This window comes from Molothrus ater, chromosome 20 (genome assembly GCF_012460135.2).
Source record: "Molothrus ater isolate BHLD 08-10-18 breed brown headed cowbird chromosome 20, BPBGC_Mater_1.1, whole genome shotgun sequence".
In the NCBI taxonomy this organism is placed as follows: Eukaryota; Metazoa; Chordata; class Aves; order Passeriformes; family Icteridae; genus Molothrus; species Molothrus ater.
In genome coordinates, this window is record NC_050497.2 from 1,030,635 (window position 1) to 1,058,093 (window position 27,459).

Genomic DNA, 27,459 nt, shown 5'->3' on the forward strand with positions numbered 1-27,459 from the left:
CATCCATCCATCCATCCATCCATCCATCCATCCATCCATCTATCATCCATCCATCATCCATCCATCCATCATCCATCCATCCATCCATCCATCCATCCATCCATCCATCCATCCATCTATCATCCATCCATCCATCCATCCATCCATCCATCATCCATCCATCCATCCATCCATCCATCCATCCATCCATCCATCCATCATCCATCCATCCATCCATCCATCATCCATCCATCCATCCATCATCCATCCATCCATCCATCCATCCATCCATCCATCCATCATCCATCCATCATCCATCCATCCATCCATCCATCCATCCATCCATCCATCATCCATCCATCCATCCATCCATCCATCCATCCATCCATCCATCCATCATCCATCCATCCATCCATCATCCATCCATCATCCATCCATCATCCATCCATCCATCCATCCATCCATCCATCCATCCATCCATCATCCATCCATCCATCATCCATCCATCCGTCCATCCATCCATCATCCATCCATCATCCATCCATCATCCATCCATCCATCATCCATCCATCCATCCATCATCCATCCATCCATCCATCATCCATCCATCCATCCATCATCCATCCATCCATCATCATCCATCCATCCATCCATCATCCATCCATCATCCATCCATCCATCCATCCATCCATCCATCCATCCATCCATCCATCCATCCATCCATCCATCCATCCATCCATCCATCCATCCATCATCCATCCATCATCCATCATCCATCCATCATCCATCATCCATCCATCATCCATCCATCCATCCATCCATCATCCATCCATCCATCCATCCATCCATCCATCCATCCATCCATCCATCCATCCATCCATCCATCCATCCAATTCTTTCCCTTCCTTATCTAGCAGTTAGTCCACAGATAAAAAGCCAGTAGCCAATGAATCACATGGGATTCTTCTGCCAACTGCAACCCTCCAAGCCCATTCCTGGCAGGGACCATGATGAAGCTGCTGCTCCTCACCAGAGCCAGATGGGCTCTGTCACAGGAGACAGGAGCCCCCAGCTCTGAGCCCCCTGTCCCAGGAGCCCCAGACACAGGCCAGGCTGCTCGGAGGCTCCTGCACTGCGAGGGAATGAAGGACAGGGGAGGTGAACACACAGCCCAGAAGCCAAACACATCCTGGGCTGATGCCCCAGCACTGTGGGCAGCAGGGCAGGGGGGATTCTGCTCCTGTGCTCAGGTGAGACCCCACCTGCAGAGCTGCCCCAGCCCTGGCCCAGCACAGGGAGGAGCTGGAGCTGCTGCAGAGATCCAGAGGAGCTGCTCCAAAATCTGGAGCCCTCTGCTCTGGAGCCAGGCTGGGGGAGCTGGGGGTGCTCACCTGGAGAAGAGAAGGCTCTGGGGAGATCTTACTGTGGCTTTTCAATACTTAATGGGGGTTTATAAGGAAAAATGGGGATAGAGTTTTTAGCAGTGCAGTAGTGATAAGACAAGAGGAGATGGTTTAAAACTAAAAAAGTGGAGATTTAGATTAGATATAAGGGAGATGTTTTTTACAATGTGTGTGATAAAACACTGGCAGAGGCTGCCCAGAGAAGCTGTGGCTGACCCTGGATCCCTGGAAGTGTCCAAGGCCAGGCTGGACAGGGCTTGGAACAGCCTGGATAGTGGAAGGTGTCCCTGCTCAATGCAGGGGCGTTGGAATGAGATGGGCTTTAAAGGTCCCTTCCCAAACTATTGTATTGTATTGTATTGTATTGTATTGTGTTGTGTTGTATTCTATTCTATTCTATTCTATTCTATTCTATTCTATTCTATTCTATTCTATTCTATTCTACAAAGGACAGCAGAGTCCACAGCTCTTCAGGCCTGTGCTGCACCCTCAGCCTTTCACCAGCTCACCTCAGAAAGTCAGGCTCCAGCAGCTGCCCCAGCAAGATGCCAAAGCATCTCCTTGGCTCCAAGCTCCAAACGGCTTCACAAAATTTTGTGCCTTGCAGACAGATTTTTGGATGTTGCGTGCTCTGCACAAAGCCACAGCAGTTACCCAGTCTCACAGCAGTTCTGCTCTACAGGAGGCACACTCGAGGGCACAGCCACCCTTGGGCTCCTGGAGGAGCCTGGCAGCCTTGGCCCAGCCCCACTGCAGTCATTCCATCGGTGCCCCTTCCCAGCGCTCGCTCGCGGTGAGCGGCGCCACGCAGCCTCACGCTCAGCCTCTGGTGAGTAATTGCAGAGGGAATAAAAAGGAGAAAATCCTATCAGGCCACAGCTACGCAGCCAAATATGAAGTGAACACACTCTGGAGTCTCCTGGGATGCCCCAAAATTTGTAGGGTTCAGAAAAAGGACATTCAGAAGGTAAAAGCCCACAGTGCCCATGAGGCTCTTAAATGATGACCTCCAGGCTTCCCCACAGCCTCTAATGGGCCAACTCTGCACTCTGCACAAATTATCACGAGTATCAAAAATATCTTTACAACAGAGCTTTTATTTCCCTATATTTGAAGCTGCTTTCCCCTTTTGTTTCTTCTCTAAACCGGTTAAAATGAGCATTAAGGGATATAATTATGTTGTTAGCTTAATTGCCTACTTAAAGCAGAATCTACAGGGGTTTAATGCAAGATTTGAAAAGGGGGGGAAAAAGGAAATGGGAATATTAATGGATACAATTTTTAAAAGGAGCCTCTTCTGGGGAAAAGTGAGTTTGGGGCATGGGACAGAGTGTGAGGAGGGAGGAGGTGGAATCAGGCCCCATCAGTTTCTGCCATAAGGTTTTGTCAAAATGCAAAGTGCTGGCTCATTCCTTCTCCAGCAGTCTAATTTTGGAGAATTTGACCTAATTAATCATTAACCACCACACACAAAAAAAAGTATCCCTCCTTCAGTTTGAAACCTTAATGCTATTCTTGGAGTGACACACTTAAGGCCAGGACAGGGGTTAGCATCTGGAACGTGCCTGACACTGAAGGACCAGTCCAGCTGGGAGAACTCTTGCTCCCAAATCACCCAGCAGAAAAGCAACCACTTCCACAGCAGAGGAGCACAGATGGCAGAAAACAATTAGTGCCCAAGCCTTACTGAGGTAACTGCTGTCTGGAAAAGCCATGGGTGTCCATAGGGATGCTCATTGTCCCTATGAGCCAACCCTGTGCCACGGCTCCTGCAGAGCCCTGCTTTTGGATCTGTGCAGAAACCATGGCTTGTATGCCAGAAACAAGCACAGGGCAAAGCCTGCAGAGCAGGGCAGAGCACTCTCAGAGGCTGCAGCACCAGTCCCATGTTGTCAGTGGTGCCACCACTTCCCTGCTGTCCCAATGGCACCACATGGCTCTGGATGTGGAGAGACTAGAGGCATCAACCAAAGTCTGTCTGGTGCCCAAAATGCCTCCAATTGTGCCCTAAATGCCTCCAAATGCCTCCAATTTCCACAGCTTCTCCTGTATTCCCACAGAGTCACTGTGGCTGGTGCTGTCTCTGATGTCCCAGCATCCTTTGGTCCCCTCTAACCAAACCCCAGAGATTTAACCTCAGCAGCAACAGGGCTTGTCAGAGCCAGAATTAACTCAGTGCCACCTTCCTGTCCCTGGTTCTGCTGCTCTGAATGGTGTGCAGATCCAATTAGAGCTACATCCCACACCTGGAACCTGCAGTTTGACTCACAAACTTGCTTTCTGCAGGTTTTTGATGACCTTCCCCCTGTCCAGTGTTCACCACAGAGCTAGGGTGTACAGGGAACACAAAATTTGGGGGAAACCCCCACTATCAGCCCTTTCCAAGGTTTCACTGCCTGTATGACCCAGCAAGGGAAGACAGTCACAAAAATCCAATAAATACAGGTGGGAAACACTGTTCTGCTCCTGCAGAGATGGAGCAAAGCTTCATCCACAGTGTTTGCTCCAATACACCCATGCAGCAAAACCCAGCACCACCAAGGTCTCGTTTCTCCAGGAGGAGAAACAAAATGCTGATCACAAAAGAGATGCTTCCCACCCAAAACAAGAGCCCTCCCAGGCTCCTCTCCCTTACCTGTCTCCAAAAACATGATTTAAATAAAATTTTAAATCTCTAAGAATTTTTTTTCTGTATTTATTATATTGTTCAGATATTAAATATCCAGTGTGCTACTTCAACTATATTATATATTGTATTATATAATACATTACACATATAATAAAAACATTTCTATTAAATGTATGTATTTGAAATCTTTAAGAGAACTAGTTCCTGTGATAAGCAGCTGTTTGCCTCCAGCCCTTTTGCCAGCCCTGCACAAAGACCATTGCTGGGATTTCAGAGGCTGCTGGTGTTTGATGTGTCCACACAAGGGAACATCTCACAATCCCACATAAATTATTGGTGTACTTGAAAAAAATCAGAGAATTAATGTATTTCAGGGTCTCCTTGGAAACCCAGAGGAAACGTGCATTGTTACAAAGTTGGATGTTATTAGCAGGAATATGTATAGCACAAATTAAGGACTTCAGAGGAGAAGCCACCTTGGATCGTTTGATTAATACAGTAAGTACTTCCTATACCAACATAAGTGGATTTCAAACAACTTGAACTCAACATAATTAGATAGATTAATAAAGCACCAGAATTAAGGCATTAGGTTGAAAGGAAAAACGTGAAAGAATCTGGAAATTGGCAGATAAAGTGAGAGAAAGTAAACAAGGGAAGGCATCAACCCACAGCTCATAAATCCCAGGGAGTCTGACAGACCATGGTCAGCACCATCAGGTGATTCCAGGATTAAAAGCCCATCCTGGAAACAGAACTTTATGCAGGGTTTACATTAAAACCAACACTGAAAAAATAACACTGTTGCAAAATCAGAAAGTCAGAAACTACCAAAAAAATTTGTGTGACATGCCACCAGCCCTGAGATTCCACCAGCCCTGAGGTGCCACCAGCCTGCCCCATGCTCTGACCCTGAGGTGGTGAACACACATCACTCCTTCCATGGGACCCTCAATGTGTCAAGTATTCCATCTGATTTAGATAAAAATTAAAATAAGGGGGAAAAAAAAATTAAAATTTCTAGCAACCAGACTGACTTGGCTGGTCTCTGTCAGGCCCCCATTGTTGTTTTTTTTTTTACTTAGAGTTAGAATTTTTACAATATTTTCTAGAAATTATGATTATTTTGTCTTTTTTTTCTGGTTGGGTTTTTTCCCCCTCCCATATTTGTACTTTCCTTGCTCTCTGGTTCTGGGTAGGGATGCTCAACACCTCAGCCAACACCTCCTGAGGCTCAACTGAGCATTCACACCTCAGGTACTTCCCCAGGTGAGTAACACAGCTGGATCAGGGTGTTTTTCCTCAGTGCCACATCCCTGAAATATAAAAAGTTCTCCCAGTTTCCCACTTGACACCAGCCATGGTTTTCCTCCTTCCCTAAAACAAAGAGCTCAGTGATGGTGCCAGCCCCAAACCCCTGGGACATTTAACCACGTTTAGGAGGGAAGGACTCAAACCCACAACAATTCCTAAAGATCAGGAAAATGTAGGAAATCCCCTCTAAGGGCTCAGAAAAGCTGGGTTCCTCCCCATCCCCATCCATTTTTGGGCTCACTGTGGGCAAGCCCTCCTTCCTCTGAGCCCATTCAGCAGCCAGGCCAGTGAGAGTTTTTGTGCAGCTTCTCCAAACAAATTTCTTCCTAGGGCAGACACCTGGCTTGGAAAATTTCAGTCCAAACACTTAAAAAAGTTTTGGCAGAGTTAGAAAGAGTCAGAGGCAGGGGCTGGTTGGAGCAGGGCAATCCTCACCAGTGGTGCTGCTGCCAGCACCACCCCAGTGAGGCACAGGCCAAAATGAAAATAAATTTAAAAAACAGTCAAGAAAATAGGAAAAAAACCCATCTGAATGAGTCATTGTTCGTCAGAGGAGAGGAGGAATTGGGATTTTTTGTGTTTGTTTGGGAGGGGGTGGTGCAATGGAGATACTGAAGGAAGAAAGGTTGTTTTGTTTTGCTTTGTTTTACAGCAATATCACAGGAAAAGTCTTGTTGGGAGATTAAGTTGTGCTATTAATGACAAGCAAAATGGCTGTCAGCTCCTGCTTGGGGTGGGAACACACCTGGAGCTTTATTATCCACAAAAATAGAGCAGGGCCTCCCACCACAGCCAGCCCAGGGCTCTCTGCAGCCTCACTGAGCAGGACCCCAGGGCTGGAGAGGGCACCCAGGGCTGGCACAGGACCCCAGGGCTGGAGAGGGCACCCAGGGCTGGCACAGGACCCCAGGGCTGGCACAGGAACCCAGGGCTGGAGAGGGCACCCAGGGCTGGCACAGGAACCCAGAGCTGGAGAGGGCACCCAGGGCTGGAACAGGAACCCAGAGCTGGAGAGGGCACCCAGGGCTGGAACAGGAACCCAGGGCTGGAGAGGGCACCCAGGGCTGGAACAGGACCCCAGGGCTGGCACAGGACCCCAGGGCTGGAGAGGGCACCCAGGGCTGGAACAGGACCCCAGGGCTGGCACAGGACCCCAGGGCTGGAGAGGGCACCCAGGGCTGGAACAGGAACCCAGGGCTGGAGAGGGCACCCAGGGCTGGAGAGGGCACCCAGGGCTGGAGAGGGCACCCAGGGCTGGCACAGGAACCCAGAGCTGGAGAGGGCACCCAGGGCTGGAGAGGGCACCCAGGGCTGGAGAGGGCACCCAGGGCTGGCACAGGAACCCAGGGCTGGCCCATCCCTGAGCCCTGGAGCAGGAGCCCAGCACAGAGGGGGCACCCAGCAGTGCAGCAGCACCCAGCAGTGGGTCAGACCCCTGTCCCCATGTCCTGCCCCTGCCATGCCCTCAGCCAAAGGGGCTGCACAGGTGAGGGGTTAATCCCAGCTGAGGTGCTGAGGATGGCACAACCAGTGCTGCTGGCATGGATGGCACAAACCAACTCCAAATGGGCCTTTATCCTGCTGTTCATAGAAAGTTTCATCCTTTTTTGATGAAATGAAGAAGAAATAACATCAATGAATCCTGGCCATATCACGTGCCTGGTGGCCTTGTGGAGTTACAGCAACTCCCACTCATTGCTTTTCAAACAGAACTAGGAAATAAATATAAGGCAGCACTAAGCCATGTCCTCCTCAATCCTGCTGTCAGCAGGACACAAAGCAAATGCTTTGGGACAATGAGGAAGTTGGGAAAAATTTTAACAACCAGCCCCAGTCAAACCCATGTCCCAGCAAGCTCCAGTCCCAGGCAGCCACCATGCAGCTGCTGCCCAAATCCCATCCCAAGGCCAGCACATCTGAATTTTGGGAAAGCCATCAATGCCTCATGCTCATAAAGACTTGCAGTAAAAAAAGTTAAAGAAAACACTTAGGAGCTCTTTTAGGGCTTTTTTGGGTAGCTTCTATTAATGCTTTAGCAAATACACTAAAATAAGTGACCTGGAGCTTCAGTTCTGTGGAATATCCATGCATGGATCCAGCCACATTCCCTGACTGACACCTGAGCAGAAGTGCAGGGCTGCTTGAGGGAGAACTCCTGCTCTGCCTGATGGGAGAGAAGAGGGCCCTGTCCCTGCCCAGGGCCCTGCCTTGGCCCCATCCTGTCCAGGCCAGCTTTGGGGACCCCTGAGCATGCCAAGAGTGGATCATTTTCCAGCAGCTCTTGCCAGTACCACAGGAATGCCAATGTCATGAATCGTGTCCTTCCTTATAATAAAAGAATTAAACATAAAATTTTAACAGTGAATTTCTTGACCTACACAGGGAGAACTCCCCATGGCAGACAATGCTGTTAAAAAGGCTGTGGAGCCAGCACCACTCATCATTATATTATTTTAAATTTCCTCTTGCATTGCCACCAATAACCTGAATATTAAGGTGACCTTCCAGCAGTTTTTGAATCAAAATGGCACTGAAATGGCATCAAAATTGTTTTCCTTTTTTTTTTTTCACAAAACATTTTCGTGGTGCATCATGGGCTTGATTTTGTTTTGGTTTTTTTGTTTTCAAGAGGAACTAATCCACGAAGCCTCCCTCCCAAGGCAGCAATAGTTAAGCCCGTGCTAATAGAAGTGCAAATCAAGACTGGGCCAAGCAACATAATTGCTTTCCAGACGGGTGAGCTGCCTCCGATGGAGCAGCCCATCTGCTGAGAAAACGAGTGCAACAACTGCTCCAATTTTTTTTTTTTCCAAGCAAAGGTGCAGCAACAAACCCACAAAATAGGTTTTGCTTCCAGCAGCCAGCACCTCGGAGCCATTTTTATAATCCTTGTTTTTCTTAGATTATCCCAGTGTGGTTTTCCCCCGTTTCCTTGTTGAGCACTATTTAACCAGCACTGAAGTCTGCAATCATTAAACCACGACACGGAGCCGGCTGGGCAGCAGGAAGGGCCAGGAGCAGCAGCCAGGCAGTGCTGCAATAAATGCCTTGTTGGAAATCCAGACAAATAAAAGGGCCTTTGGGGGTGTCAGCTGAAGGTGCTGCTGGGTGGGTGCCCCAGGGCTGGGTCCTGCATGGGAAGGTGGCTCAGCTGCCCTGTGTCCCCATCTCAGGTTCCTGCACCCTCCAAGAACATCAAGAGGATGTAGATATAAAAGAAATAAATAATTATAAACATCTTTTAGCAAGGACCAATTGATTTAATAAATAAAAGACATCTGCTTGGAGGCATGGGCCTCTGAGCTGAGGTTTCTCTCCCTTGTGAAAAGCAGACATGCAAGGAGCAAAGCCTGGCTTTAAATGAAATCCTCCAAGTGAAGGCATCCAGGCCTTGCTCTCCATCCACCTGCTGCTGTGCCACCCCAGGTGCCACCACCTGGGCTCAGCTCCCCAGTTCCTCCAATTCCTGTCCCAGTCAGACTCTGAATCTGCACAGAGGACCAGGGCACACCCTGCTGGTTTGGGAAGCAAGGTGGGTCAGCCCCAAGGCCTGGTGCTGCCCCTGGGCTGTTCCCATGGGGGGATGTGGGATGAGCTCCAGGACAGGGTCCCTTGCCCAGGTTCAGCTCTGTGCTCACTCAGACATTCACTGAGCCCAGTCAGGAGCAGTCCCAGGCAATCATTAACCAGCACCCACCTGCCTTGCCAAAATCAGGTGAAAGAACACCCCTGAGGAACCTGCACCAGCCCACAGAGGCTCTGATTTACTGATAAAGGGCCCATTCCCATGGAAAAACCCATGCACAAACATTGCCCGCTCCTGAATTTAAAAGATGTGCTGGAGGCAAGAGGTGAGAGCTGCCACAACCAGGACTGCTGCCCTGCGGACTGTCCCTGTGCCACCCTGCCATGGTGACTGTCCCTGTGCCACCCTGTTCTGACTGTCCCAGTGCCACCCTGCCATGGTGACTGTCCCTGTGCCACCCTGTTCTGACTGTCCCAGTGCCACCCTGCCATGGTGACTGTCCCTGTGCCACCCTGTTCTGACTGTCCCTGTGCCACCCTGCCATGGTGACTGTCCCTGTGCCACCCTGCCCTGCTGACTGTCCCTGTGCCACCCTGCCATGGTGACTGTCCCAGTGCCACCCTGCCAATGGTGACTGTCCCTGTGCCACACCTGCCAATGGTGACTGTCCCTGTGCCACCCTGTTCTGACTGTCCCTGTGCCACCCTGCCCTGGTGACTGTCCCTGTGCTACCTCTGCCCTGACTGTCCCTATGCCATCACTGCCCTGACTGTCCCTGTGCCACCCTGCCCTGCTGACTGTCCCAGTGCTGTAGCTCACCCATAGGGAGCAGAGCACTCCCCAGCAATGGGTTCCTGGGCACCTCCCCTTTCATCAACCCATCCTTGCTCTGCACTGGTATTTGCACCCCACAGCTCCAGAGTCCTCCAAGATTGGAAGGTCAGAAACCCCTTGGCTTTTACTAAAGAAAAAACCATGGAATCCCACACTGCTTTGGTTTGGAAGGGGCATCAAACATCATCCAGTGCCACCCCTGCCATGGCAGGGACACCTCCCACTGTCCCAGGCTGCTCCCAGCCCTGTCCAGCCTGGCCTTGGGCGCCGCCAGGGATCCAGGGGCAGCCCCAGCTGCTCTGGGCACCCTGTGCCAGGGCCTGCCCACCCTCCCAGGGAACAATTCCTAATTCCCAATATCCCATCCAGCCCTGCCCTCTGGCAGTGGGAGCCATTCCCTGTGTCCTGTCCCTCCATCCCTTGTCCCCAGTCCCTCTCCAGCTCTCCTGGAGACCCCTCAGACCCTGGCAGGGGCTCTGAGCTCTCCCTGGAGCTTCTCCTGTCCAGGTGAGCACCCCCAGCTCTCCCAGCCTGGCTCCAGCCCTGCACTCAGGTATTTCATTTTTAGAACTTTTCATCATCGCTCTGCGTGCCTGCACAGAAACCAGTTTTGAAATGCAGTGGAAAATACAACTACCATGAAATCACCAATTTTGTTGTCTTGCTTTCAGTGGAACAACGCCCAAAATGGAGGCTTTGCAATTTCTCAAATACAGAATTTCAGTACCCAAGAGATTATTAATTTTTGTGATTAAAAATAAAAATGTATCAGAGTTATTTTGTAATGAAAATATTGAACATCCAAACTAAGTCAAAAGTTAAACATGCCACTGCCAAACTTCTGCAAGGCTCAAGTGCTATTTAAAGAAAAGAGTTCATAAACCAAACAAAACTCCAAACAACCTAAGGGCCATGATAACCAACATTCAACAGCAAGACTTCTTTTGCTATGTGTAAATTTCTAATTATAACCACACACAAAAAAATTCCTTCCAAATCCAGTCAGAATCTTTCCCACCTTGTCCCTAGAGACCAGATTTACCCAATCCAGTTTTTAAGAATTGTTTCCATATGTAAATTATTTCCTGTAAAAGATTAACTCCTTTCTCTTTTGTGTTAAATCTGTATGAAGGCCTCAAGTTCAGCCTCAGCTGAGCACCAAATTATGGGACTTTTTCATGTTTCAGGCCCAAAATAGAGGCTCAAAAAGCAAAACATAAACTTGAGCAAACTCCTACCCAGCCAGGGCTGTCCCCATCAGCCACTGCACGATGGAGCCAAGGTCTGTTTAAATGTTCAGCTGGGACAAGGAGGAACATTCAAGTGTTCATTGATGCTCACAAAGAGGAGGATGTGAGAACCTTACTCCAAAAAGCAAATAGTCTCTTTAATTTAGTTCCAATTGCAGGCCCAGACCGTTCAGGCACTTTCTGGAGGATTCATCTCATTCCCCACCTCTCGTGCCTTGTCCTTCACTCCATGGAAGCTGCTCTCCAAACCCAAGCACTCCCTCCAACCTGGTGTTGTTCTTTGAAACGTGTCCTTCAGCACCCTGACCAATCCAGGTCGGTTTTCCTCACCCACCCAACTGGGTATTCATGTCTTTCTTTCATTTCCCTTTTTTGGTGGTCTTTTATCTCCACCCCAAAGGGCCAAAGTGACCCCAAGTCCTCCTGCCTACTGAGAGATGGGGACTGGAGAGGGGCATGGCTGGATTCTGCTCCCAGCAGCGGGGAAGGGCTCAGCTGCCCCCATAAACTCAAAGCAATCCATAAGAGTGTTTGCTTTGTCAGTATGAAAGTGCAGCATAAAGCCTTCAGGCACCAGTTAAATCTCGACATCGCTGTATTTATAGTTATGAATAATAAGAGCTTTTCCCCAGCACTACAGCAGCAAGGCATAATTCAACAGAAATTCAATTTTTAAAGGATGATGAATTGTGATACACTGAGATTTTTATGCTCCTATGACTACTAAGAAGTCCATGATATTCATTTTAGTAAAGTAAAAATTGAATAGGGCAAAGTATTGTTCACGACTCAGGTAAAAGCACCAGTCCCAGCATCTGTGCTGATCTCCATCAGCACTGGAGGGGATGGGCCAGCTCAGATCCCTCCTGGGCTCCTCCATCATTGGTGTTGAGCTCCTTCCAGAGCCTGGGAATCCCAGAGCTCTGGGAATCACCAGCACCTTCCTGAGCAGCTCCCAGGAGAGGCCCCCGCCACTCTCCTGCGTCACACCACACCACACTGATGTTGCAACTCTCCTTTTCCTGAATTCTTCTGCATTTCTCCCTCTGATTCATCCAAAAAACGCTCAAAGCCTGGTTTTGAAGCCTTCTCCAAGCTCCTCATCACCTACCCCATCTTCCTGGCAATGTCTCAAGGAGCCTGACAGTAACTCCCACACAGATTGTGCTGCTGGACACAGATCTGAGCTCTGACCTGCTGCTCCTGGAGAGCCACACCCGAGTTCTGCCCAGTGAGGATTTTGTGTTTGCTCACTCTGGGTGCCTGAAGTGCCTCTTCTCAAACCAAGCACTGCTGCTCCTCTGCAGCCCCAAACATCCCCCTCTGGTTCTGTCTCTCCAGCCCACGAGCCAACAATCTCCTCCTTTAAAGCATCACCAGAATCCACTGGTGAGACTTGGTCCCCTGGGCACAGAGGGACAGTGGGGACACCTGGCAGCAGCAGAGATGATGCCCTGACTGTGGCAGTGCTGTCCTCAGCTGAAAGGCAGAGAGAGGAGAGAAATTCTGAAGTGAGCAATTACAGCCCATCCCGTGCGTGAGGCTGCTTCTGCTTAATTTGATCAGCTGGGGCCTGGCTTTTCCCCTAAACTACAGGGGTTTCTCTCTAATAAAAACCTTCTACCCGAGCTCTATTAACCACAGAGGCTTTCAGCATCCAAATAAAGATGTTTTAAATTTCTGATGCTCTTACCATCACTGATCTCGAGCAGCAGGCTCCAGATCTACAGCACTGTATGTGATTTTAAAGGGGCTGATTCACCAAGTTTCATCTTACCCATAAAGGCAACAAAAGATTTCAGCCCAATGCATGGAAAACAAATGTTTATTCACAGACCCTCACACACAGTGGCTTGTACTTCAGCCTGGCCCCCCACTGCCAAGCTCTTTGGTGCCTCAGGGTCTGACTTAAATCTAGAATCAGGCCCTGGACTAACTCCTGGCACATTTACAGCCTGGCTTAGGGGCAGCTGCTCACTATGGACCTCCAAGGACACACACATCCCCCTGCAGGACCTGGACCCCAGCACAGGAACTGTTACATCTCACTCTGCAGCCCCCAGCAGACCCAGCCCTCCGGCCCCTCCACAGCTCAGTATTTGCCGCGGGCAGCAAACACGGACAGGACACACCCAAAATACCCTCAGGGCAACACCAAACAGGCTAAATGAGAAGCCTGCTGAGATATGGCCCCTCCACTCTCCAGCTTCTCATCTTCCTCTCAACTACAACCATGGGGTCTCCCCTGCCCACCCTCTCCTCCTCCTGCCCCAGAGCTCAGGGCACACACAGGTGTCCCTACCTCCAGCACTCCCTGACCCCCAAACCCATTCAGACACACTCAGAGTCTCCTATTCCCTTCTAAATCTCATCTTGAGGCTTTTCAGCTTATCAAGTTTTCCATTTGACTTCAGAGGTCTTTGGAAAAAGCTCCTGAGCCCCTTAAAGATGCTTCAAGGCAGAGGCAGCTCTGGGCTAACACAGCCTTTTGTAGCATCTGCTGGTGTGACCACAGCATGCCCCGGGACCAGCGACACCCGGGGATGTGGGACTGTCCCTGCCCGGGTCAGACATCACCCAGCAGCTCCCAGGAAAGCACAGCAAGGGCTGCAAGAGAGGCACCTGACCCTGAATGCCAGAGCCAGAGGGGGAAATCCACCATGGAGGGACAATCCACAACTGCCAGGCACCCACTGATGGGTGGGTGCAGCACGGCGGCAGGTGGGGCCTCATTCCTGGGCACCCAGAACCCACCTTGACACCTCAGTGACATCACGGTGACACCTCAGTGACATCACGGTGACATTGCAGTGACACCACAGTGACAGTGCAGTGACGCCACAGTGATGCCGCAGTGACACCACGGCGACACCACAGTGACACCACAGTGAGATTACAGTGACAACGCAGTGACACCACAATGACACCATAGTGGCATCACTGTGACATCACAGTGACATCATAGTGACGGCACAGTGACGTCACAGTGACTCCACAGCGGCGTGGCATTGCCATCATAGTGACATCACAGTGACACCACAGTGACATTGCAGTGACACAACAGTGGCACCATGGTGACATCACAGTGACACTGCAGTGATGCTGCAGTGACACCACAGTGACGTTGCAGTGACACCACAGTGACATCGCAGTGACACCCACTGCAGTGACACCGCAGTGACACCACGGTGACACAGTGGTGTCATTGCAGTGACATCATGGTAACATCCCAGTGACATCCCAGTGACATTGCAGTGACACCATGGTGACACCATGGTGACATCCCAGTGACATCACAGTGACATCGCAGTGACACCACAGTGACACCACAGTGACAACACGGTGACACCACAGTGACGTTGCAGTGCCACCACAGCAACATCGCAGTGATACCACTGTGACACTGCAACGACACCACAGTGATGCTCCAGTGACACTACAGTGACATCACAGTGATACCACGGTGACACCAAAGTGACACCACAGTGATGTCACAGTGACAGCACAGTGACACCACGGTGACACCATTGCAGTGACACTATCACAGTGACACCATGGTGACACCATTGCGGTGACACTATCACACTGACACCACGGTGACACCATTGCGGTGACACTATCACAGTGACAGCACAATGACAGCATGGTGACACCATTGCGGTGACACTATCACACTGACACCACGGTGACACCATTGCGGTGACACTATCACAGTGACAGCACAATGACACCATGGTGACACCATTGCAGTGACACTATCACAGTGACAGCACAGTGACACCATGGTGACACCATTGCGGTGACACTATCACACTGACAGCACAGTGACACCATGGTGACACCATTGCAGTGACACTATCACAGTGACACCACGGTGACACCATTGCAGTGACACTATCACAGTGACAGCACAGTGACACCACGGTGACACCATTGCGGTGACACTATCACAGTGACAGCACAGTGACACCACGGTGACACCATTGCGGTGACACTATCACACTGACAGCACAGTGACACCATCACAGGAGCCCATTCCATGGGCACGCAGCAGTGGCTGATCCATCCTGTGGCACAGGCACAGCCCGGAGCACCTGGTGGACCCCACCCCCCCTGCCCCTGAGTGATTCCCCGCCCAGGTCCCTGTCCCCAGGGCCCTGTGACGCTCCCAAACGAGGCCTGGCCTTTGGGTAAACATCGCTGCCCTGTCCTGCCCCACAGGTGTCAGCAGGTCAGGCCACAAGGGAACAGCAGGATGGATTTTAACAGAGCTCCCCAACACCTCCCAGCTCAGCCTCTCTCTGCCAGCACCACGTGACATTGTCCTCCCTAACAAAAAATCCAGCTGTGAGGAAATGGCACTGACTGGGTGACACTGCCAGACAAGAGAGAGAAACTCCCATGCTCATGGCAGATACAACCACTCACCTCACACAGAGAAACACAGGGAAAGGTTTCAAATGAATTTTTCTGCAGGTGTGAACACCTTAACAAACCTGGATGAAAATGGTGCGGCAAGAAATTCAGCCTGGATGTCTTTATATGGGAAAGAAGAAAGAAAACCAGCCTTGCCAAACAGACTTTGAGTTACTTCCTGATAAGATTTATGGGTTTGAGAAAGATAACTGCTTTAGCATAAGAGACTTAGATTTCTGCACAGCTTACTATTGCACAAGATGGTGAGTCAAAAAAATAAATTAAAAAAAAAAACAGCCCTAAAAAAGAAATCAATGTAAACACATACTAAGTGGATTAAAAAACAGCTATCTGATAAATTCTGAAAACCAGCTGTAATGACATAATCCTCATTTCTTCCAAGAGAAAGCAATCCCTGAAAGGATTCAATATCTATCACTGATTTACAAGCAGCTAGAAAATCATTCGCAGTCATGTTTGTAGAGAACATAAAATTAAAAATTAGTTGCACATAATTAAAGAGGACAGGTCACTAATACAATGCCATCTGGATCAATGGGTGTGCTGCATTCATTTAAACAAGATGCATTTTTAAGCAGCCAAACTGTGCAAGTAGGAAATAACCAAACCCCAAACTAATGAGCAGCAGAAGGACATTATCCTGGAAAAAGGGCTGGAAGACACTTATGCCACTTAGGAGGGGCACTCCTGCTGCACCTGAGGGGCCACAGAGGAGGCCAGGAGGGTTCCCAGAAGATGAGGAGGCTGTTCAGTGTGCTGACACCACCAGTGACATCTTCATTTTGTGCTGTTTCCATTTTATGTGCAACAAATGCACCCAGGATGCCGAAGGAAGAGGCTCCTCACATCCCACAGCAGGAATGTGAGATGTGCCCATCCCTCCTGACAGGCTGTGACAGGCCTGGGTGATGAGGAGCCCTTCCAGGCTGGACAGGTGGACAGAGCATGGTCAGGACTCCCTGGTGCTGCTCAGGCTCTGAAGTCAGCCCTGACTTCCTCCCTGCCTGGCCTGGGTGACTGCACCAAGAGCCTCTGTTTATTTGTTTATTTTTGCTGAATTAGTCAGATGGGTTCCTGTCAAAAACAAAGCTCACTCTCCAGCAAATCTGATCACATCGAAGAAAAATCTGCATAGCTTGGACCCAGAGATCCTGACTTACAGCTGCAAAACCCAAAGAAAGAAACAAGGAATGAGGCAGCAATTATTTTCTTCCCACTTTACATCTTATAAACCCCTTTTCCTCCTTGGCTGCCCAATTTATTTTTGATGACTGCCCTCGATGGCAGCTCCAGAAATCAAACACTTAACCTCTGCAAGTTGCTTCCCTTAATGAATACACAGCAGTTTGCTATTCATTACAGGCAGGAGGAAAAGCCAAATCTGTTTGTGCTGCATTAGCCAGCAGGGCTGTTAAACCCAGCATGGACAGTAGCCATGGCGACCCCCTCGGCAAGGAACACCCGACTCTTCCAAAGGCTATTGTCACTGCTCAAAACATTAAATAGAAGCAACTTTTTATTATTACTGTTAGTATTATTTATTGCTAGTTTGGAAGAGAATTCACCATCTGTGAAAGATGGCAGCCTGGCAGCACTACAGGAGTTCACCAACAGACTGAGGATAAAATACTCAAGGTATTGAGAGTTTATTGCAGGGTACCTGAGCTCTGACCTGCAAATAGGCACCTTTATAATGACACAGCAATTGATCTCCAGGCACACCAAAACCCTGGCACTCTGCTAAGGGCACTGCCTGATGCTCCACTGCTTATCTCCAGCACACAAAACCCCACTCAGGTCTACCAGGACAAAGCCATCCTGAAGCTGACATGGTGATGTATTTCTGTCTCTAAAGAGGAAAAGGACAAGGCAAAGGATGAGAGCTTCTATTGCAGGACAGCTCCAGAGGCTCAAGCAAACCTCCCTCCGTCACTGTAAGCATTCAAAGCTATAAGAAACACCAACCAAAATGTCTAAAACATCATGCTGTGCCCCAAACACCAGTTAGTGCTGACAATTTGCATGTGAGCTGATAAGTAATTTCTCTTCATTTCTTGAGCTGGAAAATCTAAGACAGATCATATAACCTGCCCAGAGCCACAGAAGAAGATTTTGTGAGAACTAGACACTTATGTCTTGAATTTCAGTCTTGCTTTTTATTCACAAAATCATTCCTTTGTTTTGGAGAGGATATCCAAGTGCCAAGGGTCATCCCCAGACTCTTCTGGATAGTCAAAACATCAAAAAGCAGATAGAGACAACCTGGCCAGTGAAAGGAACAATGTTAAGGGCTCTTCAAACCACTTACTGCCAGTGCACTTATGATTAAAGGAAAGCAGGGTCATTTGATTGCTTTTCAAAGCTAAGAAGGTCATTCCAGGATGGAGGGATGCAGGCAGTGAGCTCCCACTATCCAGGGAGTGTTTATACAGACTGACACACAAATAACCAGGGACTGCAACAAATAACCAGGGACTGCAACAAATAACCAGGGACTGCTCTCTGGGGCCTGTTCAGTGTTGTCCTAGAAAACGCTGCAGTTCCCATGGGCAGGGGACACTCTGGGACACAGATCTGCTGTGAGCAGAAACACAAATCCAACAACAAACCCTCCATCAGAAATCTGCCACAGCTGCCTGCTCCTGCCAAAGGGGATCTGGTGAAAATCCACCAATGCCCAAGACCCAGCAGCCTCTTGTGGCCTCTCTGTGCCAAGGATGCAGAGCCCAGAGCTGGCTCTGTCCCCCAGCCCAGCCCCTGTGCTCCCCAGGAGCTCTGCTCTGCAAACAGCCCCAAACAGGCTCCAGGTCACTGCCAGCCCTGGCACAGCAGCCTCTGGGGACACAGGGACACTTCTCACCCCACTCCAGCAATCACTCAGGTGGCTTTGCTGTGCAGGCACTCCAGGCATTCCCCAGCTCCAGCCCAGCCACACAGCAGCTCCAAGCCCTTGTGGCCAGCAGTGCCAGGCCCCTGGCAGCACCAGCAGGCAGTGGCACTTGCAGAGGTGGCTGGGCAGCCCAGCACGTGCCAGGCACCAGTGCTGGCCACCACACACAGTCTGGCCTCTGAACTGCCAGATCTGCTTCTAATCTATGTCCTTGCAAAGCCAGTGCAACTACTGCCCCTCTCCAGCAGCGTTGGGGAAACAATAAAACCTGGGCTCAGCTGAAATCTCAGCACCCCTGTGCTGGGTGGATACAAGATTTACTTTTCTCCAACCATCTTCCACAGCTTTGAGCTAGATAAACATTGCTGAAGGCTCTAACAGTTCCCATTCTCTATGGCTAAATACAATTTTGAGGGGCCACAACTCTGGGAGTCACTTGTTAAGGTCAGTCTGAACGAGCATTAACTTGGTTTTTAATGACGTGTAGAACATACCAAACAGAAAATAAACTGATTTGAAGGGCAACTAAAAATGTCCCAAGACCTTCACTCTTCCACATCTTACCCACAAACTGATTTTCAGAGTCAAGCACTTACTCCATGCTGCATTTTTATGTATTTAAATTAGAATATAGAACACAATCAGCAAGGTTGGACCTGTAAGATCACCTGGGGTAATGAAAGGTGTCCCTGCCCATGGCAGAGGTATGGAATGAGATGAGCTTTAAGGTCTCTTCCAACCCAAACCCATCCAGGATTCTATGACTGAATCCATAACCAACCTTTCTCTCCTGACTGAGGTGACTGGAGACATCCTGTGCAGAATGAAAGCTGCTGGGTCCAGCTGTGGACACAACATCAGCCCCTGTTACTCCTCCTGGACACAGAGGGAGGCTTGGGCTCTTCACCTGCCCCCAGCAATGCCCTTCAGGGGCTGTGAGCAGAGCAAGGGAAGGCATGAGGAGCTGCACAGCCCAGCACAGTGGAATGGAAAACACCTCCCTGCCTGTTCCAACAGTTCTTGCAAGAAAAGAGCCCTTCTCAGAACAAGGAGCACCATCACTGTTCCATGGCACAGGTAGAAGCCCGGTTCAGGCTGTCTGGCAGCAGTCCTGGCCTGGCTCCAGACCCATCAGTCCTCACCCACTGAGTGTGAAACGCTCTGGCTCCTGCATCCTGTGTTTATCACTCAGCTTCATGCAGGATCAAGCCCTTGCAAAAATGGAAAGCAGCTGGTCCACTCCTGTCTGAGAGTGCCTACGTGAGGAAAGCTGAGCAGGCTCAGACCATGGGTCCATAGAAGGGTTAGAAAAGTGTATAAAAGCAGGAAAAGCCTAAGTGCAACATCATCATCCTAAGTGCAACACCTCCAGAATCATCTCCCATCCTTCACTGAGCCACTGAGGGGCTTCACAGGAGAGAGGGGTTGTCTTTGTGCTTGGTTGCTGTTGGCAGAAATTTCTTTCATTAATTTATTCAGTTGCTGCTTTTTTACTATTCTATAAATACAAAAGATAAGACCAGGCTCTCACACCAGCCAAGATGGAAGACACCAAGCATTCCTACCAAACCCATGCCAAATGCTGAAGTGCCTCACATCACACACAAAAACAAACAGAGCAGCTACTGGAAGGCAACTTGGAGAGAGCACAGAACCAGATTCAGAGAGTCACAGAATCAATAAGGTTGGGAAAGACCTCCAAGATCATCAAGTCCAACCTTCAACCAAACACCATGTCTCAGGCTGCAAGGTGCAGCTGAGTGTGTATTCCATCACTGTCTGTCAGAGCTGGGGCAGTTCTCTGCTGTCCATGGGGCAGTTTTTTCTTGATCTCTCCCCCAGCCAATCCTCCCTGCAGGAGATCTCTGCTGTCCATGGCCACTGAGTGTCCCTGCAGGGCTGATCCAATTCCAGCATCCCATGGGGAGATGCTGCGCCCAGGGGAGGAGCCAAGCATTCCTACCTGGATCCAATGTGAGCCTGGCACAGCACAGCAGCCTTTGCCCAGTGCATTGCCAGAGGAGCAGCTTCTGCTGCCCTGCATGGCCAGAGGGAGCCCAGGCCCATCTCCAGCAGCCCTGGAGATGCAGAGGAAAACTCCCCCCTTGTGCAGGATCCCTGCTCCAGCAGAACCACAGCTGGCACTGCAGGAGGGCTGAGCCCCCATGGGATGGGGCTGTGCCACCCCCTGACACACAGGGGGACAGGGCCTGCTCTGACTCTGCCAGTAGGGGTTTTTTTGTACTACTGCATTTGTATTTTAATTTTCCTAGTAAAGAACTGTTATTCCTATTCCCATATCTTTGCCTGAGAGCCCCTTAATTTCAAAATTATAATAATTCATAGGAAGGGGGTTTACATTTCCATTTCAAGGAAGGTCCCTGCCTTCCCTAGCAGAGATCTGTCTTTTCAAACCAAGACACACCACCACTCCCACTAAACCCTACCACAAAGTGGTTCTCAGAGCAGAGCCAGCATAACCCATTTCTGAGCACATAAATGATAAATCCTGCCCACACCCAACCCCCAGGCCCCTGGCTGGGGGCATCATCAGGAGCACTAACTGATTGTCCAGCAGCAGCTCCATGAGGAGGCCCCTCGAGTGGCTGTGGGTGAGCAGCCCCCAGGCAGTGCTGCTGCAGGGATGATGTGCAGCCCCTCCCTGCCTGCTGAAGTCACCCTCAGCCCAGAGCCAGGCTGAAGGCACATCTTCCCCTACCTTCTGCACTGCTCCCAAGACACACTGCTCTGCCACCTCCCTGCACAGCTGGGGATTCCTCAGTGTGCCCCACTGTGAGAGGGGCGCGGATTTTGAAAAATAAACCCAAAACTTTGTGGCGCCCTCGACTGTTCCCAGATCCTGGGGACGTGTGGGAAGTGTGCTGAGCAATGTTTCTGAACCAAAGGTTCAGCTTCCAGAGACCGTTCCCAGCTGGATGGGAGCCACCAGCACAAGCCAAGGCGTGGAGCAGCCTCAGCCCTGGAGTGTGCTGTTAAGTACCACAACTTACAGTAGGCTCCAAAAGCCAAAAATTAGGAAATTTGATTTTTTTTTTGAGTTTTAGATTAACAATACAAACTTAATGACAATAAACTTTCTGCCCTTTTTTATTTACTATTATTTTTTAAGGCTCAGTGTGATAGCACTGCACTGAGCAAAACATTTGCTGAACATTTCATGGTCTGATTGTTTGAGAGTAGAGCTGAAAAGACAAGAGGAGAGCAGGGTTTAACCCACTATCCAGCATTTGGGCACTTCAGAAACAGTGGCAAAGAATTTAACATTGGACATTTATTATTTTAAAGTAGCTGGCGGTACAATTTGCAAAATCTATTTCAAAATCTATTTCTCCTAGAAATATTTTCACAATTTAATAAAATTAAAAGGAAAACTGGGTATAAGTTTAAGTATTGCTTTCACATTGCAGTCTCCAAAATTTTACTGTGCTGCAATGTGGAGGAGAACCAGACAATGAAAAGGAGAAGTGATCTCACCCTGGTTTCATTTGTGAAAGAGCCACAAGTGAGACATTTATAGGATGGATGTGTTGTATCACTTGGTTTTAGGAACCTCTGTCTCTGCCAGCAAGGTAAGGAAGGAGCCCAGAGCACTTGAGAGTTGGCTTTTCCCCAGATAAATCTGCATCTCTGAAAGGGTTGGTGATGGCCAACCACAGCTGTCCCTGCCCTACATTCCAGCTGCTCCCACAGCCTGGAGGGCTCAGGGTGCCCGGGAAGGGCCTTGAGGGCTCAGGGTGCCTGGAAAGGGCCCAAGGCCTGGAGGGCTTGGGGTGCCAGGAAGGGCCTGGAGGGCTTGGGGTGCCCGGGAAGGACTCGGGGTGCCCGGGAAGGGCCCAGGGCCCCAGCGCTGCCCGGCCCCACCCGGGCCTGTGGGGTTTGGTGGCCACCGGTGCTGAAATGCAGGGCCCGGTGCCAGCGGGGCCGGGCCTTTCACAACAGCAGGGACTTCCATGAAACTTCTCTGCAGAATTTGCCCACTCATTATCTATTACAAAATATGTTCCTGTACCTAAAGGGAAGCCCCTTCAGGGGCACAGACAGAGGAACAAGCTGTGGAGGCCAAGCATGTGTGATTCCTTGTCTGTTCACCATGGAAACCCAGGCTGGACTGGGCTGGGAGGGACATCCAAGCCCATCCAGTGCCACCCCTGCCATGGCAGGGACACCTCCCACTGTCCCAGGTGCTCCAAGCCCTGTCCAACTGCTGCCAGGAGCTGCCCAGGCCCCTCGGGCTGTTTGCTCAGGGACAGAAAGGGAGGATCTGGCTCACACAGGGCAGGGGGGGGTTTGGATGCCCCTGGTGAGGACAGGGCAAGGTGACACATCACCTGCATAATGGAAACCCCCACAAAGAGAAATCAATGCAGAACATGCACAGAGAGTGGGAAGATGCCATAAAATGAAATCAGGGGGTGCTGGGGTAATGGAGGATCTGAGCAGGCCCAGGATGTTCAGAGAATCCCAGACTGGTGTGGGCTGGGAGGGACCTTAAAGCCCATCCAGTGCCACCCCTGCCATGGCAGGGACACCTCCCACTGTCCCAGGCTGCTCCCAGCCCTGTCCAGCCTGGCCTTGGGCACTGCCAGGGATCCAGGGGCAGCCCCAGCTGCTCTGGGCACCCTGTGCCAGGGCCTGCCCACCCTGCCAGGGAACAGTTCCTAATTCCCAATATCCCATTTAGCCCTGGCCTCTGGCAATTTAAAAATATCCCCCCATGTTCTGTCACTGTCTACCCATATGAAAAGTCCTCTCCCTCCTTTCTACAAGCCCCCTTTAGGCCCTGGCAGGGGCTCTGAGGTGTCCCTGGAGCTTCTCCTGTCCAGGTGAGCACCCCCAGCTCTCCCAGCCTGGCTCCAGAGCAGAGGCTCCAGCCCTGGAGCAGCTCCATGGCCTCCTCTGGACTCTCCCCAAAAGCAGCAGATCTTGGGCTGAGGACCCCAGAGCTGGAGGAAGAATCATTCTATGATTCTATGAAAAAATCCCATAACAAGAAGCATTTAAACCCTCATGTGCTGGCCCTGTGCTAATCCAAATCAGATAAACACCTTTTCCAATCCCAGACCTCTGTCCAGCAGCTCCTGAGCAAAATCAGATCCACAGTCATTGCCAGTATCTGGTGGGGAACACAGATTTATTGCTCCTTGTACACCTCCAAGTCCTGTGGACCTTCCTGCACGTCCCAACATCACCAAAACCTCAGCAGGGCCTCGGAGCAGCCAAGGAAATGTAGGAGATGACAAATAATCAATTCCCCCTGGAGCAGGAGGGGAATCATTTATTTCACAGCTGCTTTGTACCTGTGGAGAAGTCTTGGCACAGCATCTTAACTACACCTTGAATGCTCCTATGAGGCACTGAAGGTGCTCTGGGGGATCATGCAGTGTTAATATAAATATATTAAGGAAATAAATGAGGAGCTGCTCCTGCAAGCTGCAGTAACATCTCATGCAGTCCATTACAGACTGCTAAATTCAGGAAAAATCTTGAATTTTCATCAGAGGCAACCAAAAGGTCAGTCTTTCTTATGGGATTTCAGCCATTTGAGTGCCCTTTTGAGCTACAATCTTGAAATTAGGAATAATTCATTCATTACAGACTGCTGATTACAGGAGGGGGGGAAGGAAACAGAAATTTGACATTTCTTTCCAGTTCACCAAAAGGTCAGTCTACTGATTTACAAAACTTATATTAATTTTAACTCTGAGTCTGTCACACTGGGCACGAAGCATCCAATTTGGGGAAATTAAGGTCATTTAAGGTCTCCAGTTGCATTTATCATTTAGAATGTAAAAAAGTTATCAAAGGCAAAGCTGAGGGAGACAATGGCCAAAGTCACCCAAATCTGGAACAGCTGCCAATTTCAAAACACTAAAATGCATTTCAAAGAAAAATTAAAAAGAACCCAGATTTTAAGTCTCTTGCCACATACTGCCAGACACCAACTGCCATTGCTTCACATGACAGAAGGAAGCTAAAATTTGGGGTGGAAAGAACATAAAATTTGGGGTGGAACCATCTCTCATGGCAAACCCATCTGTCCTCAAGCCACACTGGACTCATCTGGGCTCACACCATCACCAGCACTAGGGCCAGCAGGTTCCCTTGCCACCAGCAGCTTGCTCACATCCTGGAAATCCTCCTCTCAGAGCTTGAAAACACTGAGAGAGGAGGAGGAGGGGGAGGAGGCAGCAGCATGGAAGTCACCTCCTAGAGCGGCTGGAGCCGAGGAAGGAATGCTTCAGAACTGACTCAAAGGTCATGGGGAGGAGGGTGGGAGGGGTCTCCCACAAATGTGGAAAATCTTGCCAAGCTGCAGAGCAGGACCCAGGCCAGGAAGGCCCTGCTGGGGCTCCCCAGCCCTCGGGACAGCCCCTGCACAAAGCTCTGCCATGGCAGAACCACAGAAAAGCCACAGTCAGGAGACCCCTGCCCAAAACCCCAAACGCTGTGAGCCCCTTGCTGAGCTCCAGGAGTGCTGTTATTGGGAAATAAATCAAGGGGGAGATCCCCAGCCCTGCAGAGCCCAGCCTGTGCAATGGCGGGGCTCAAGCTCCTTCCCTGCCTCCCAGGGAAGTTCTGCTCAGCAGCTCTGCATCCCAGGGCATGGAAAAGCAGTGCAAGGTTTGTGAGGAGCAGCAAGGAGACAGAGCAATCCCAGTGCCTGCTTTCCTGCCCTGCCCACCAGCCCAGCCCTTCCCTCAGCACCAGGGAATGGCTCCCAAGGCAGGGCTGAACCCTCAGCTGCTCTAAACCAGCCCCATCCCCACCAGCCAGCCCTGCTGACCTCCATTATTTTTTTTCATGGAAATTTCACTCTTTTAAACAATTTTTTATAAAGACACACTGATAAAAAATTGCAAGGAGGTCTGTTCAGGTAGGAGAGTGCTCCTGCTGTGACAAACAGGACCTGTGTGCACTCAGGCTCTGCCACTTCACACTGACTGCTTATGCAGCAGCCTGACAGGATCTTCTTCTTCAGACATGAAAAATTAAGGAAACCATCCTGACACTGAGGTAATTTTGTGCTCCAGCTACAACGTCTGCCCATCAAGCCTTTGTTCACTCTACCCATGTTTATGCTGTAAGGAGATTTACCTTTTCAAGCTTCCTAAACGTAGAAAGTTGGACTTGACCACTTTCCCTTTGGGAAAAAAAAAAAAAATCCGTGCTTGGCTCTGTTTTAAAAATTGGCCTTAGTACAAGATTTTAAAATAAATTGCTACTTTCTAAACTATTTGCAAACACTAGTTCCTCTTTGTGTTTCATTTCTTCAGGGGAAAAAAATCTAAATCCAATCCACAATCAGACATTTTCCTTTTTTTTCTCCTTTTTAATTTAGTAACTTGTGAATTCATGCATTGACCCAGCTGAACAAAGGGCAAAGACTGTTAAATTCCAGAGCCCAGGAGATATTCGGTTACTCATTCAAGGCCTTCTACAGAGTTTAAAAATAAATAAAAATGAGTCTTAGCGAGGAGGAGTGGCATATTTGGATATGACACTTTTAAATTAACAACTGAAAAGGGGAGAAAGGTAAACTGGGAAGAGATTAGCTGCTCACTGTGCTGTGAGGGAACGATGGAGAGTGGGTTGGAACTCATTAGCCCAATTACATAATAGATTGTTTTGGCCAAATTCAAAGGCAATAAAAGCAGAGAGAAATGAACATTAGGTACCAGCAAAGATGGAGGAGGTGGGGGAAAGAACAAGAAAAGGCTTTTTATGATTTTATTCGTGAAGCTTCTTTCAAAGGTTCCATTTCAGCAGGGAAGCACCAAGCAGAGGCAGGAATTTGGTAACTAACCAAAGTCAGGCTGGTGGTGCCCAATGCCAACGCTACAGTGGTGGGGAGGGAGTGCTGGAACACCAACCAAGGGAGAAAACAGAACTTGAAATTTCCCCGCCTTCCCTTCCTCCTGGCCCTGAAAAATCACATTTCATTGAATTCAAAAGCATTCTGAAATTTTACTAGTTTAGGAAAGATTGAATAAGCATGTAATTAAATTAATTACAGAATCACTGCTCTGCATCCTACTGCAGGAATAGCAGTGAATCAACCAAATGGATTCAAAATCACTTCCTAAATGCTTTCCAGTCAAATAAAACTTCAAGTGCAGCTTCAAACCACTCACGGCACAGTCCACAAAAGCCCAGCCTCTCCATCAGTTTGCTCCAGCCATATAGGACATGCTCCTAAAGAGCATGACCCGAGCTGGAGGATTTCCTTTCCCAAATAAACAGCAGCTGCTCAGAGCTGGATGCCTCCTGTCCTGCCTGCATCATATTCCCTGCCTGCATTCCCTGCCTGCATCACATCCCCTGCCTGCATTCCCTGCCCCACTGGGCACTGTTCAGCTGCTGTCCAGGCCAGTTCCCATGGACAGCCACCACACCCTGCACCCTGTGCAGGATCACAAAATTGTTTAGGTTGGAAAAGATCTCCAAGATCAAGTCCAGCCTTTGATGGATGCCCATCTCATCAACCAAACCAACTTCTTTTTCCAGCTTCTCACTTACCAGCCCTGAGCACAAGGAGGAGATGGGGAAAATCCCTCTACATGTTCATGGCTAAAGGATGCACACAAAGTGCATGCACTAATTGAGAATGAGAGCCTGGTTCCCACCAGGAGAGTACCACCACCATCCCCACAGCCTCTGCAGGCCCAGACCTGAGACTCCAGGGTCTCAAATGAGGGTTCTGTGTGGGTCACACAGTGAGCTGTGCTCCTGGATGGAGTAAGACATCCAGTGCTGGCCTACAGGAGAGCATCATTCCCTTTGCTGGGGCTGTCTGAGATCAGAGGAGCCCCTTTCTCCCCTGTGGGAGAGCAGAAGAGCACAGCCAGAGGTGGATTAGCTACAAAAAGCACGAGCTGCACCCCAGCCCTGGCAAACAGGAGCCCCCGAGCAGCAGCAGGCACAGGCTCAGGAACACGGGAACAGCCTGGGCCATCACCCACGCAGCTGGGGGCAAGGCTGTTAATGCTTAACGGGCAGGAAGGGTCACAGGCAGCCTGGGCCAGCAGGGCTGGAGGCTGCCAGCAGCCCTGGCTGCAGTGGGACCGTGCTGGTGCACCACAGGGATCAGAGAATCACAGAGTCACACAGAATGACACAGAATCACAGAATCATGAGGTTGGAAGAGACCTCTAAGATCACAGAGTCCAACCTATGCC

At 49.8% G+C, this 27,459-nt stretch overlaps 1 protein-coding gene across 1 annotated transcript in view; it reads right to left on the reverse strand.

Annotated features, from left to right (window-relative positions):
• ZNF618 (zinc finger protein 618) overlaps positions 1-27,459 on the reverse strand; it is a 148,677-nt gene that overhangs the window by 95,825 nt on the left and 25,393 nt on the right. The window lies entirely within an intron of this gene.